At 36.7% G+C, this 15518-nt stretch overlaps 1 pseudogene; it reads left to right on the top strand.

Moving 5' to 3' along the window:
• The first annotated feature begins 6305 nt into the window (after positions 1 to 6305).
• Positions 6306 to 12146, top strand: LOC113105282 (mitochondrial glutamate carrier 1-like; annotated as a pseudogene).
• Positions 12147 to 15518: the final 3372 nt, after the last annotated feature.

Below are 15518 nucleotides of genomic sequence, written 5' to 3'. Positions count from 1 at the left end.
CACGAGCGTGTGGGCGGAGTCTCTCACTCCCCCCATAAAAGCGATATTTGTCAGTTCTGCACGGAGTTTATACAAAATATTACGTTAGTGATAATAAAAAGAGAGAAATAATAAAAATGTATTTTATTTTTGTGCTCAATCAGTGAACAATAATAGATCAGTGCGCCCAGTGTACATGACACAGGAATCGTAATTAGCCAGAGTGGTTGATTTGATGTTTTACATTAAATGTTACATTTAGGAAAAACTAATAATTTATATATATCATAATAAGTTATTCTGTCATGCATGCACGTCCACTGTTGGTCATTGTAAATTAGTGGACGAATTATTAACATAGTGAGATTGTAAAAAATATGTTGTTATTGTTTTTATAAAAACCCAGAAGAACAATTTAGCCATTATTATGATAAATTCCAAATTATTTAGATATTGCAAAATTTGAACCTATCGAAAACGTGGAATGTATTTTTTTTTTTTACATGAGCATATAAACCAAATATATAAAGGGACTGTCTGGTATATCTCATATGCACCACTCTCATCTCATCTAATCAGTGGATTGACAAAGTAAATATGTCATATTTATTTAATACAGATTTACACTCAAGTCCTGCTTTTCTGAAACACACTGTTTAATATTTGGAGGGTATTTTTTTTACCAAGTATCCTATACAAAATCACATCCACAGACAACAGACCAAGAAAATACCTTTTATATTAAAATGCAAAAATTTCACCCTGGAAATGAGTTTCAGGAAGATTTTTCCTTTATGAGAACATCAATTTCAAACTATTTGAAAACACAAGTGTATGTAGGCTAAATAATGCTCAAGATAGCATAACATATAGCAGACATTCTTATGTATAAATTATACAGTTGTCTATAAATGTATTGCAATCTGTTCATCACACAAAGCAGAAGTTATATGATGCTATTTTGCCCTTTTTGGAGTTTGACAGTATAAATGACATCCACCTTCAATGCAAAAGAGCAACATCTCCTTTTGTTTCTCAGAATAAAGAAAGCAGTTTCATTTAAAAAGACACAAGGGTGAGTAAATAATGACAGAATTTTCATTTTCTGGGTGAACTATCCAAGTGTGTCAGTGATAAAATCATAATGAAAAGGTCTCTGACAGACAGAACAATTGGTGAGAATGTGAGCAATGTAAAGAGCACATCAGACTGACTGATATTAGTAATGATGGTGGTGTGAGAGTTGGATTTGAATACGGCAGAAAGACAAACAAGTGACATGAATGATAAAAGGCATAGTTCACCTAAAAAGAAAATTCAATCATCATTTATTTGCCCTCATGTTGTTCAAACCAAGATGAAGTTGTTGTATGACAGGGTTCCCTGACAGCTGTTTTTAAAGTTGTTCATCATCAAATGTACAAGTACTAGGAAGTACAATGTTAATTTTGGAATACTTTTCCACAGACTATAGACAAAACAGAATAGAATAGCCTATACAGTCCTGCTATGTACAAAAATATACTTACAATAAAAAAATTGGCGTTACACCGAGGCCTGAACCACGTCTTACATCAACAGATGTCCATCTGCAAGGATGTCATGGGGCTCGAAAGCTTCCTCCAAAAGGCAACTCTCATCTCTCAACACCTCAACACCAACGGCTTGCCATATGGAATCCATACCCACTGTAGCTGCCTCACCCAGCCTCTCTCCTCCAGCACCACAGTCCATGATCATGGACAATTACCAACTGTCCTCTACAGAACGGTCCCGTCAACTCACCCATGGCATCTGTCTCCACTGTGGATCCAACAAGCACCAGCTCCGCACCTGCCCCGTTCATCCACCATGCCCAGCAGTGAGTACTATCCTAATCACTCCAGATGTATCTTGCATGCCTCATATAGATGCACTTCTAATGTGTCATCAACCAAACCTTTTCAGTCAAAATCATCGTGGACTCTGGAGCCTCTGGAAATTTAATCTCCTCTCACAGCCTTGCTGAATTCAAAACTCCCCATTGCAAAAATGGCACCACCTACCAATCACCACAGTCAAAGGAAAGTCGCTGAGCAAGGGGCTAGCGCGGCACTGCACGCCAGAGGTGGCTCTCTAAACATCAACCCACCATCGCCTGGAAGACTGGAAAAGTTCTCTAGTGGAGTGTGAAGTGTAAGCAGGAATGTTTAAAGGATCTGCCTGTTGTGATCTCAGTCCAAACCAACCTCTCCATTTGCTCCACCTCCGTGGAAAGCCCAGACTCACCGCATGTCACTCCTATTCCTCCTGAGTATCAGGCGTTCCAGGAAGTGTACAGCAAGGTCGCAGCCACTCACCTTCCACCTCACTGGCAATGGGACAGTGCTATTGACCTGCTGCCTGGAACCAAACTACCCAAAGGACATGTCTATCCACTGTAAATCCTGGAGAGAGCCTCTATGGAGGAGTACGTTCAAGAAGTCTGTCCACTTCACCTGCAGCATCGAGCTTCTTCTTTGTGGCCAAGAAAGATGGGGATCTGAGGCCCTGCATCGATTACCATGCACTCAATGACCAGATGGTCAAATCTGCCTATCCCCTTCCACTGGTTCCGGCCGCCTTGGAGGAACTATGCAGTGCCACGTCTTCAGCAAGCTGGATCTGAGGAGAGTCTATATCCGCATCCGCAGGGGTGACAAATGGAAGACCACTTTTGTGATGCCCACAAGGCACTAAGAGTATCGGGTGATGCTCTACGGGCTCTCCAACTCACCTTGAATCTTCCAGAATTCCACCATGCACTTCCTGGAAGCCCCCGCTGTCTATTGAAGAACTAGAAGTTTCAGCTCAGATAAGACAATTTTTATCTGCTTCCATTGATCACTTCAGTTTTGATTCTACTAAATTGGAAGCTTCTCCCCAGTTGCCTTAAACTCACCTGCTTGTTTGAGTCTGCCTGTTTGCCTCCTTGACCAGTTGTGACAACGACATTTGTAACTTATGTATCATAGTATTATTGGCATAAGTAACTGTAATCAAATTATATAAATTAAAATGTACCTTTACTTTATTGTGTTACCACAAAAAGGAACTAGATTAAAGTAATGTGTTACTGTGTAATCCATTATACCCAACTCTGCCAGGAACAAACAATCACTTGTCTTTAGGAATAAATGTAATTCATTAAATCCACCTGTTCAAAAAGGCTGATTCAGTTAAACAAGTATGAGTGAGTCTTCTGAATTGTCTTCTCAGCTGATTTGTTCAAACAAACAGAATCATTCAGCATCAAAACAGGTGACTGTTATAAACAAGTCAATGAAGTCAAGTCAATGTCTCTGGGACTCTTTCAGGGCTCTGCTCTCATCTTCTCATCTTCCCTCCCAGGTCTTTTCTGTCTCTGTCCTCTTTGTACACCGTTATATTTATTTTCTCTCTCTCTCTCCTGCTTTGTACACTAGCAGCTCTGTTCCTGTAAGTCTTATCAATGGCTGGTTTTGGTTTTCTGAACATAATCTCTCAATGGGATGCACAGTGGAGACTGATTCAGGATAATTGTGAGTCTGCTGGCTTTGCCAGTGTTTGTCACATCATCAACAGTCTTGTTTTACCTGTAGTGCAAAGGGAAGGGAAAAAAACCCTAAAGGCCTTTACCCAGAAGTAAAATCTGTCACTCAGAGTTGCTTGTTCATAACTCAGGAGACTTGATGAAGCTCTCAGTTGGGTTTCAGGTAAGAATCAACTTGGCCTAAGATGTTTCTTCTAATTCCTTATTAATAAAAATAGATACAAATGAGATGATTGTATAAAGTTGTGGCTGAATATGTGGTTGTGAATAGAGAGCAGATCAAATGGTTTTGAAGGAATTTGATGATATATGATGAGTTAATTTTGAGAATGTTCACATTTGATTACAGGCTTTATCTTGATGTGAAATTGATGTGGTCTTTTTCTAGAAGAAAATGTTAGTTTCCATTTTGCCGACAGTTGATGTTATGAAGGTGTTTTTTTTTTTTAGTGACTCTAAAAAGCTACTTTTTTTTGGGAAGTTTTTCATTTGTACTTTTCAAAGAGCCATTTTAATAGAACTGCCACAAATCCTCACTTGTCAATCATGACTTATAAATGAAACGCTGTGCTGGAGCTTCAGCCACAAAACACTTTATCAGCCACCAGTGTTGCTGCTGGCATGTCTTGTTAGCTTGTAAACTGGAGGCATTTTTAGGCTATTGAGAGGAAATTGAAAATTGATTCACAAAATGTCTTGAGCCTGCATTTGGTGATCCAAGTAATAGCAGGGAGCTCTTTCTGATTTTGCATATCGTAACTGGCAATTTCCCATTAATTTTTGAAGCATGAAAGTATAAATTCCATGTTCATTAGAGAGAGAACTATTGGTTGTGTTAGAACATTGTGCTGATCTTGGCTTTGATTACACTGAAAAAAAAACGAATCTACATTTTCAGCTATTTTTCGTGTTTATTTTTCATGTATAAAGTGTTTATTTAAGTTTTATGCTATTTAATGATAGCAAATAATAAACTGTAATTTAGATATTCAGGCAAGACTTGGGTGAAAAAACACCCACATGTAATAATTTGGTTTGAAAAAACTAAAACCTGCTTTACTGTTACACCCCTGTTCATATTTCACATTGTGTTGAATAAGAAACCGAGTTTGACTTAATTTTTCAAGATTTTTGAGGTGTATTTTTCACACTGCTTGTAGAAAGTACCAATAATTCATGTGGATTTTAGATTCATAACTCAGTAAGTTATGTAACGTCCCTCTCTCTCTCACACACACACAGAAACAGAGTGAGACGGTTGTATTATTCATAAAAAGCACAAAGATTAAGGTTGGGTCAGACAAGTATTATTTAAATGAGCAGGATTAAGAAGGATGAATAAAAGCAAGAGTGTCACATGTCATTTTCCCATCACACACACAAAAATCTACTTTTATCATGCTCTCTAGAGAGGTCCTCTGAATACAGAACAGAGAGCCGAGTGGATCCTGCCATTGTCTCTGGTATTATTTAGATTCTTACTGTGCAGAGTTTTCACTAATGGATACTAGTGCAGGCCAGAGTGAACGTGCGCAGGTTTGATGGCGCCTCTGCTGCTGTCACAATCCGTCTTTGATCCTGCATCCTGCCGTCTGAAGTGTCCATTCCCTGGATTCGCTGTACATGGTTTTGAAGTCCAAAAAACATTGTGATGTTTGTAGTGTAGTCAGCAGTTGCCAAGGTTACAGAAACTCACTCTATATTCTTGAGCAGAGTTTTCAAGCAGCACTGCAAAAATAGCCTATCATTTTCTCAGTGTTGTTCTGTGCAAATATTTGTATAAAAATGTCTACACTGTAAAATCAAATTATAGTGAGACTTACTTTAAAAAAAAAAAAAGCATGCAAACCCATTGCCTTGAAAAAACTAAGTTTCGAAGTTCTCTCAATTTTTTCAGGTGCATTGACATTTCAACGCATAAGATGACTTTGGGTAATAATTAGTGAATGCAACTGAAAGATGAGTGAAACGTCTATTAAGAATTATTTAAGAAAGAAAAAAAACCTGGTTCTAAACTTCCTTATTTCTTCTTTTGTTGCTCATTAGCAACATATTTGCACCGTGCTTTTTCTCAATGTTGTATTAATTAGTATCAATTGTTGTACCGATATCGGAATCGGCCGATAATGGCCTTAAATGTTAATATAGGCATTGGCCCGATATTAAAAATTACGCTTATATATCTTGTAAGAGGAGTAATTCACATGTGCTCAGGGTGTGTTAACAATTAGATCATGTCAACAGTGCATTGTGGCTCATTCTTGAAGCAAAGTTTTGCCTGAATGGTGACTGAATTCGCTGTTTTGATCGCTGCATATAAACTGAGAATGCACGTATAGAATGACATTTGGTGTAGTATGATAGAGAAGAGTAACATAAACAGTATTAGCAAAGGCCTCTAAATGATCAACATATTCAAAATGATTCTTAAAAACCCTGTTGTACACAATCTACTATATGCTTTCTGTCAAGATTGATAGGTTATACTTCAAGTAAAAGGCCTTTTTTTCTTAAGTATTACTTTTATGTTGTTAGTAATATTTCAAGATAAACACTTGACTGACGTTTACATGTTTATCTATACATCATTTTTTGGTAAAAAATCCTGTTTTCCTTGTATCCATCAGGTTTTTGAGGAATGCTAATTTGTTCATCTCTCAATCATTGTATTGTACTGCATTACATGTTTTGCGCCAACAATAAATCCTACAGAGCTTTAATCAAAAGTAAGCACTCGTCTCTAATGTTTTTTTAGTCTGCCAGCTAAACCGGGTTAATTGGTGTCACTTGCGTGTTTCCTAATGATCTGGCAAAACCCGCCTCCAAAACCAGCAAAGCGGATCTCACGTCTAGCATGTATGTTTCCTGCTCCTTTTAATCGTCTGAGCAAATGAACGCCTGTGCTTGTGTTCATGTATATATGGGTGAGGATGTGTTTCATTCACAGGTCTGACTGGCTGATAAAAACCAATCGATCAAAAGGATTCTTTGGGATATGCAGAGGTGATGTACTGTTTCATAATCTGTATAGATTACATGGAATTGTTCATGCTTGGAGAAACTACATTATCTTTCCCCCTTTCTTCTCAATATCCCTCCTTCACAGGTTCACTTTCTAGGAGCTGCGGTTAATCTGACTGTGGTAACTTCAGAAAAGTCCATCAAACTGGCCTGCAATGATTTCTTCAGACACCAGCTCTCCAAGGTTGCATAAGTGTATGGCGGGAAACGACCATCAGAGCTTCATTTTGACTAAATCTTCGAACTCAAATACTTATAATTGAATTTGCAACTGTTTAAGAAATTGAGAGACATGACATTTAAAGGGATAGTTCACCCAAAATTGAACATTTGGTCATTAATTACACATCTTCATGTTGTTCCCAACCTGTAAGACCTCCGTTCATCTTCAGAACACAAATTAAGATATTTTTGGTTGAATTCCGAGATCTCTCTGTCCCTCCATAGACAGCAAGAATCCTTACACGATCAAGGTTCAGAAAGCATCATTTTGGAGAGTATCACATATGTAAACAACGTATGCAACATATGTATGCAGACACATTGTTTACAGTAACGTGTGACATAGATTTTATGAATCTACGAGAATGCTTTTTGTGCACAAAGAAAACAAAAATAATGACTTTATCCAACAATTCGTCTCCTCTGTGTCACCCTAGCACTAAGTATGAGAGTATCACACACGTAAACAACATATACAACATATGTAGGCGTATCCGTTGTTTACGCTCTGATCTGAACGTAAACAATGTGTCCGCATACATTCGTTGCATACGTTGTTTATATGTGAAACTCTTCAAATCGTGATCGTGTAAGGATCCTTGCTGTCTATGGAGGGTCAGAGAGCTCACAGGATGCATCAAAAACATCTTAATTTGGGTCTTCTGGGTTTGAAACAACATGAAGTTGAGTAATTAATGACAGAATTTTCTTTTTTGGGTGAACTAACCCCAATTTAAATGTTTTTTTTTTAGTTCAATTCTTAAATGCAAACCTGATTTACAAATCACACACATGCAGACTTCACCTATGTTGTGTTTCTATGTTTTATGTGGAAATTCCATAGGTATAATGGACTTAATACAGTACCAACTGTATTTTCTATCGACCTACACCTAAACCTATGTCTGACGGGGGTAATACTGGGGGTAATAGGGTAATAGTGGAACAGAGTAACATCTTCCACAACATACTTGTATTTAAAATGTTATATGTTATTTAAAGGACTTTTCAGCTACATTTAATGTACAATGAACAAAGAATTAAAAAAACGTATCAATAGAAAATTCATGGTTTTGCCAACAGAAATTGTAATTATAAACACAACTTGCAATGACCTAATAATTATAGAATTACCCTTTTGTCCAACCAAAGTTCAACCTTTCAGAATAAACCTTTATTATATATGTTCTTGTTCATTAAAATGAATGAATTTGTTCATTTGCGGTGAATGCGCTTAGCAGTGGGATGTAATGGAGGTCTCATCATTTATTTAACAGTTGCACTGATTTGGGAAGAGCAATGCTCATTTTTTAATTTATTCCTTTTTAGCTCGGGGCATAATTTAGGTTGGATGAAGTCTCAGATCCACTTCTTATTTTTTAAGGGAATGAATCCACAGAGCCGCTGGATTTGCTCGCAGAGTTTTGGAGACAGAGCTTATATGATCAAAGCCGCCCATAAGCTTCTGCATTATGGATGGATATTGCAGTATAACTCAGTACACCTTGAGTACCTGGAGCTGTGGTGAGCATCTCTGTGGTGACTAATAGCTAGATGGTTAAATTATTGATTAACAGAGTCCAGTAGACTGCAATTAACTGATGAATTATTGAAATAAGTGTGTGAGTCTGTGTGTTTGGGAGTGTGATGTCATCATCACATGAGGGTCAGACCCCAAAGCTACTTGTTTACAGAGGAACCGGGCTTATCATCGTCTAAAAATAATGCTCTATTCCTTTCTTTTTATCTTTCTGTTTTTCTGGCTTTCTCCCAGACAGAAGTTGACGTTGGTTAGAGAAATGTTAGCTGGCTGCAGAGCTTGTACCTGCCAAGTTAGTGTCTCTGCTGCACTTACAGGACCCACATTGCTCACACACACAAAAAGGCTTATTTTTCTAAAAGTAATGAGTATCTTAAAGTGATGTTCTGGCTATACTGCTAAGAAGGAACGTGGTGAACCCCAAATGCAAATTTGGCATTGCAAAACAATCAGATGTTGGGCAAAATGTTCAAATGTGTGTGAAAAAAGTAAAAGCCTTTACGGTGACTTTTGATCAATTTAATGCATCCCTGCTGAAAAAATTAAATTATTTTTTGTTATTATTAATTAAAACTTAATGGCCTAGTCTCAAAACCTTTACAGCTTAAATAACACACATTTGAATGTGTGTGAATAATCCTCACATATCTGCTTTTAAACTGAAATGTCTTGAATGTTAATATTAATTTCTGTCTGTATACGGTTTGTGTTTTGGCAGGTGATTGTCACCACTCCTATGGAGATGTTAAAGATTCATTTGCAGGATGCTGAAAGAATAGGTGAAAGATGTCTTTTTAAAACACTTTAAGCTTAAAGTGTCTTTTTGATGATGGGGGTGCCTGGTATCATATATGCATACTATTCTATAGTGTGCAATATGTATGTTGTGTGCAATATACAAAATGTCTGCATGCACAGAATACTGGATGATGAACTCAATTTGGCAAAAGTGGCATGCACAACAGAGCACACTGTCATGTTGCATCCCACCATGCAATGCACTTGCCTTGACTTTGACTGTAATATGAACCATGGTTGATAACAGGACTCTGCTTGCTGAATTAAACATACATTATAGGCACGTGACAACATTGTAACAAAAAACATGAAATGTTGCATATACAGCACCATATACACTTAATGCTGTATGCGGTGTGCAACAGTCTGACTCCAAAAGTAGCATGGCATGTGCATAAAGCAACAACTAAATTGAAACTAGGTAGAATTGAAACTTTAGCATGCTACATTGTTGTATCAAGGCCATTTTGTGTCATCCAGTTATTCTTGAAAAAAACAACAACTTGTATTTTAAGTCTCTTATGCTCACCAAGACTGCATTTAATTGCTAAAAACACAGTAAAAAATATTCTGAAATATCAATGCAATAAAAATAATAATAATAATACATTTAAAAGTAATTTATTCCTGTGATGCAAAGCTGAATTATCAGCATCATTACTTCTTTAAGGATTCTTTCAAAAACAAAATGTTCAAATTTATTTGAAGTAGAATACCTTTGTAACATTAAATGTCTCTAAGGTCACTTTTAATCAATTTAATGCAAATAAAAGCATTAATTTCTATTAAAATTAAAACGTTTAAACAGTAGTTTTAAATAAAATAGTATGAGTAACATGCTATCATAACGTATCTCATGTCTCTGACAGAGGCCCAGAGGAAGCTCATTGGCCAGCATGATAGAGGAGGTGGAGGCAAAGTTAATGTTGTTCAGTTGAAGTCTCCCACAGCCCCCCAACTCTCCAGAGATCTGCTGAAGGACAAAGGCATCACTGGTCTCTATAAGGGACTAGGGGCCACTCTATTACGGTAGTCCAACAGAGTCCATCAAACTGTGCGACGCATTTATCCATAATGTGCTTTCTCTCCATCCTTTATCTCACACTGGTGTGTTCTCCCTCAGGGATGTGCCCTTTTCCATCATCTACTTCCCACTGTTTGCTAACCTGAATAGTCTGGGCAGGAGAAACACTGACGGTTCAGCTCCGTTTTACATCTTCCTGGCTGGCTGTTTTGCAGGCTGCGCCGCAGCTGTTGCAGTCAACCCTGTGGACAGTGAGAGGGCCTATGATGTGTGAATGGACCACACCACTTAAAAAAAGTCAGGGGCAATACGTTTTTTAAATATATTCTTTGAGTGTCTTATTTTGACCAAAGTTGCATTCATTAGATCAGCTAAAACAGCGATATTGTGAAATATTATTGCAATTTAAAATAGCTGTTTTCTATATTAATATATATATATTCAAATGTCATTTATTCCTGTGATGCAAAGCTGAATTTTCAGCATGATTACTCCAGTCTTCAGTGTCACATGACCCTTCAGAAATCATTCTAATATGCTGATTTGCTGCTCAAGACACATTTTTCAATGTTATGCTTTTCTTTAAAGAAAATGTTTTTATTTTATTTATTTTTTTATAGTGTAATAAGAAATACAAATTCACATGTGGTAAATGTGTTTATATATTTGAATCCTCAGTGTTTACTCTTCACAAACGCTGATCCTAAATCTATTTAGCTGCCTTGCTGTCTATGTCCTACAGCATCTTAACTGAAATGGAACCTCATAAGTGACGGATTTGGGACACTCTACATACATAATGACTCCATTCATTATACAGATAACACTCCTGACAGCGTGTAGTGATAGCTCTCTAGGCTAACAACACAAGCATAAAAATACATAACACAAAAATATCAGTTGAAATAACTTTGATTATGGATTGAACTATTTTACTATATAAAATATATTTTTTAGTTTAAATATATTATGACATAAATAATTAATTATAGAAATACATGTTTATATAAATAATAATAATATAAAAAATGTCTCTCTTTATATATACAAATATTATGTGAATATGTATGTTGTCATATTTTTATACATTAAATAGAGAATAAAAATGTTTAAGATTTCACATCAAATGTAGGTTTGTCAGTCATGCCAAATATTATTAAGTGATCCCTTATTTAATTAAAAAGAATTGCATTTCAGATTTAATCCACCATTTTAGCATCACCCAAACAAGCAGTCAATTACATCTGAATATGTTTTGCCTACAAGAGTCAATTGCCTACAAACGACAAGTCATGTGTATGGTGTGCGACACTTTAGTAAGACATACATTTTTTTATTTTTATATATATATATATTTTTTACAACAGATGCAATTAAGTTATATATCAGTGAGCCCAAATGAAAGTGACTGCATCTTAGTGGTGACTATTTTATACAGAGCAGCAGCCTAAACATTTAAATTGGCAAGTGTGGTATTAATAGTAGTAGCCCCCCACACACACACTAAAAGAATCAAAGCAAACATGATATCATGTCATCAGTATTATTATCAGCATGATTAAGGGGGGACAGTATTTTGTGAATGCAGACTAATGGTTTGTATGTGTGTGTTTGTGCTGCTGTGGTAAAGACTAGGCTTCAGTCTTTGGCCTGTGGAGGACACTTACTGCGGAGTGAAAGATTGCATCAGGTAAAATGATTCTCACATACTCATTTATCAAAGTATTTCCATAACATTGTTTTTTTTTTTTGTCCTCTGTTTACTTCCTGGGAGTCGGGGAATTTGTTCTCAGTCTCCTGTAAGGACAAAAACACTGAATCTGTATGAAGGCGCTGATCTGGGAACAGTGGCTTGTATTCAGACTGCAGAAGTTGCAGAATTGATAAAAAGTTATCACAGTAAAGACATGTACAATGTGACAAAATAATTATATTTAAATTGATTGCTTTTGGACTTTCTATTCATCAGAGGATCCTGAACAAATATGTATCACCGCTTCCACAAAAATATTAAGCAGCACTGATAATAATAAGAAATGTTTCTTGAGCAGCAAATCAGCATATAATAATAATTTCTGAAGGATCATGTGACACTAAAGGAGTTATGATGCTGAAAATGCAACTTTTCATCACAGGAATAAATTACTTTTTAAATATATTCCCTTAGAAAATTGCAATAATATTTTACAATAATAAAGTAAAACCTTACTGTCACCCGTCTTTTAAAATAGATCGTATATCTCAAGCTACTTTGAATATCTAATTATTGCAGATTATTGAAAGATATATTCAGAATGAGTAATTTATGAAAAAAATTAAACAATTTATGTTCAAATGTTCTACCCAATGAGCGAGAATGATTCTTTGTAAGATTTGTAATTAAAAGGTGTTTTACTTTTAAACTGCTGGTTTGCTCAGTGCTGCGTTTTATTGAATTGTATTTATCTTGGTCTTATGGACAGAACTAAAAGAGACGTTTTCTATGAGTTTGTGTCTGTGCATTAAAACATAATCCTTTGTGATTTATGAAAGCTGTGTACAGCGGAGACTGTCCTCAAAACACATTTTAAATGAAGTCTGTATTTTACAGACTGAGTTAACTGCAGAACTTGCTGCTCAAGGTTAGAGGTTTGGAACAAACCCTGAGCAGAATATCTGCACTGCAAAAATCAATTTCTTACTCAGTATTTTTGTCCTGTTTTCCAGTCCAAATATCAAAACATTCTCAAATCAAGACCTATTTACATGTGAGGCAAAATTACTTAAGATATTCAGTCTTGTTTTTCTGAACAGTGTATCAACATTATGCAAATTTATGCCTAAAACAACACATAAATGTCTTCCAGCGGGGTCCGAAAAATAATCTTATTTTCCCTTTTGTTTAAGTTTCTTTTTCTAACCCCACTGGCAGATTTTATTTATTGTTTCAATAATAAACTCTCTTAATTTATCAGAAAACAAGACTTCTTATGTGAGTTTGCCTCTCAAGTAAAGATGTCTTGATTTAGCTAAAACAAGAAAAAAACACAGAAAGTCTGAAAATCGTTTTCAGTGTGAGGAATGTTAATATATTTCTGCCTTGCAAGCACATATATACTACAAGCAAACAGAAGGGACTGTGAACAGACATGCTCAAGCAAATCAAGGTGGCAGGAGAAATGCATTGATTGCTGGGTATGTGATTGTATCTGCAGGGGCTTTAGATCACATTTAGTATTCGGACCACAGAGCTCCCTTCCATGGCAGGCTTTTAATAGCATTCACATTGTACTGTCCGAAGAGACGTTTTGAACTCTCCACCGGTTGCTATTTTCATCTATGCACTGTAGTGGCATTCTCTCCATTTCATTCTAATCTCTGCCATCTCCTCTCGGCTCTAATCATACCTCTCTGGCCTCATCTCGGAAAAAAATTCTATCTCTCCGGTGGCTGCTGTTATTATTGATTTTTGTATGTTTGTGGCGGCAGCGCAAACTTATTCTGGGAGATCCATTTCATCTCGATATCATAGTCCTGAAATGGCTGAGCTTGAAGCGCTGATTGCGAATTTCGCAGAAAGAACACACAGAGAAGCAGAGTATACATGCAATGCATGGACAGCTCTAATAACTGCACTCGTGTCTTTGCCTGCGCCTTGGGGAATATATGTCTGCCGTCTACATTCTCCTCTGATTTCTGCTCATAATGATGCCAGACCTTTTTATGTGCAGCCAGTGAAGTCACTTTGTAACCGAGATGCTGGGAACATTGGGGATTAAATCTTCACAAAGGGGTTCATATGAGAGATGCATTTTTTAAAAGTAGAATTTTTAAGCGCAGTCTCATTTAGCGTTACGTTGTGAAGTTTCACAGGCAAAATCCAGTCATTCCAATAGGAATCCATGCAATGTGAAATTTAGTCATTCCTATAATCCATGCAATCTAAATACAGTCGTTTTAATATGAATCCTTGAGTGCAAATCCAGCTGTTCCAATAGGAAGTAAATGCATGTGAAATCCAGTCATTCCTATATGAATCCATACATGGGAAATTAAGTCGTTCCAATCATGTTCCAGTCTTAATTCCAATAAGAATGTAAGTAATACCTAGTCATTCCAATAGGAATCCATGCATGTGGAATCCAGTCATTCCTATAGGAGTCCATGCATGCAAAATCCAGACGTTCCAATATAAATCCACACAAGTGAAATCCAGTCATTCCTATAGGAATCTATGCATGCAAAATCCAGTCATGACAATAGGAATCCATGCATGTTAAATCCAGCCATTCCAACATGCCAAATATGAATCCATGAATGCAAAATCCAATCATTCAAATAGGAATTCATGCATGCTAAATCAAGTTGTTCCAATAGGAATCCATGCATGCAGAATCCACTCTTTCCATTAACAATCCATGCATGTGAAATCCAGTCTTTCCAATACGAATCTATGCATGCAAAATACACACACATAATTTATTTATTTTAACCATCAGGGAACCAACCAGTGGCCCCACTAGGAGTTCTGGGCCCTGTGTACTGAATTTGCTATGTATTCTTTCACCCTTCCACCCACTGGCGATGCTCATGGAACCAACCATATTGGTTCTGCAGAGACAGAAGTTTCAAAATATGGAGCTTATTTATAAGATGTGTTCCATTATTTTTACAACCATTCAGACTTGCAGTATAACTTCACCTGACAGGTACTAAAACAAGTGAAAGGATGCATGAATTCACCTTAACCATTCAAGGGACCAGTATAGCATCAAGCTATGAGGTCAGCAATCAGCATCATGGAAGTGACAAACACCGGTCACATTTTCTAGAAAATGTAAAAATCAAGTACAATGCATTGTGAAACATTCTGCATGACATCACATTATAGGATCCTATTAGGGCTATAACCATTTTTTTAATGCCACAGAGCTCTGGCAGAAAACTAATCCACACTTCACTATAGAACAATTTAAATTGGCCAGAGTTCCATCTGAACCCGTAAAAGCAACATGTCGACAACAATGTGCAGTTGTTTAACTGTATGATGTATCACATGCGCTGTGTGTGCAGGTGAACCGGGAGATCAAGGCTATAAAATTAGCCAGACTCTTGTGCTTGATTACCCATGAAAACAGTGTGAGATGAAAGGCACGCTTGTTGACTTGAGTTCAGAAGCAACCAGCGAGGCAGCTTAATGAATATTTACCTCAAAGGGAGCGAGATATGAGCTCTGTTCCAAAACCCAGTGAGCTGCATTGCTGTTTACTGTCCACAGGAAGGAAGCAACAGGAAGAGAAAATTTACACACAACATATATTTGCTTTGCAAGTTGTGGGAAATTGAATGGAAATCGATGCAAGGTGTCTAGTGGTACATATTTTTGTTGACCAATGACAGTATTT

This window comes from Carassius auratus, chromosome 7 (genome assembly GCF_003368295.1).
Source record: "Carassius auratus strain Wakin chromosome 7, ASM336829v1, whole genome shotgun sequence".
NCBI lineage: Eukaryota > Metazoa > Chordata > Actinopteri > Cypriniformes > Cyprinidae > Carassius > Carassius auratus.
The sequence above is the reverse complement of the archived record's forward strand: the minus strand, read 5'-3'. Positions and strand labels throughout refer to the sequence as shown.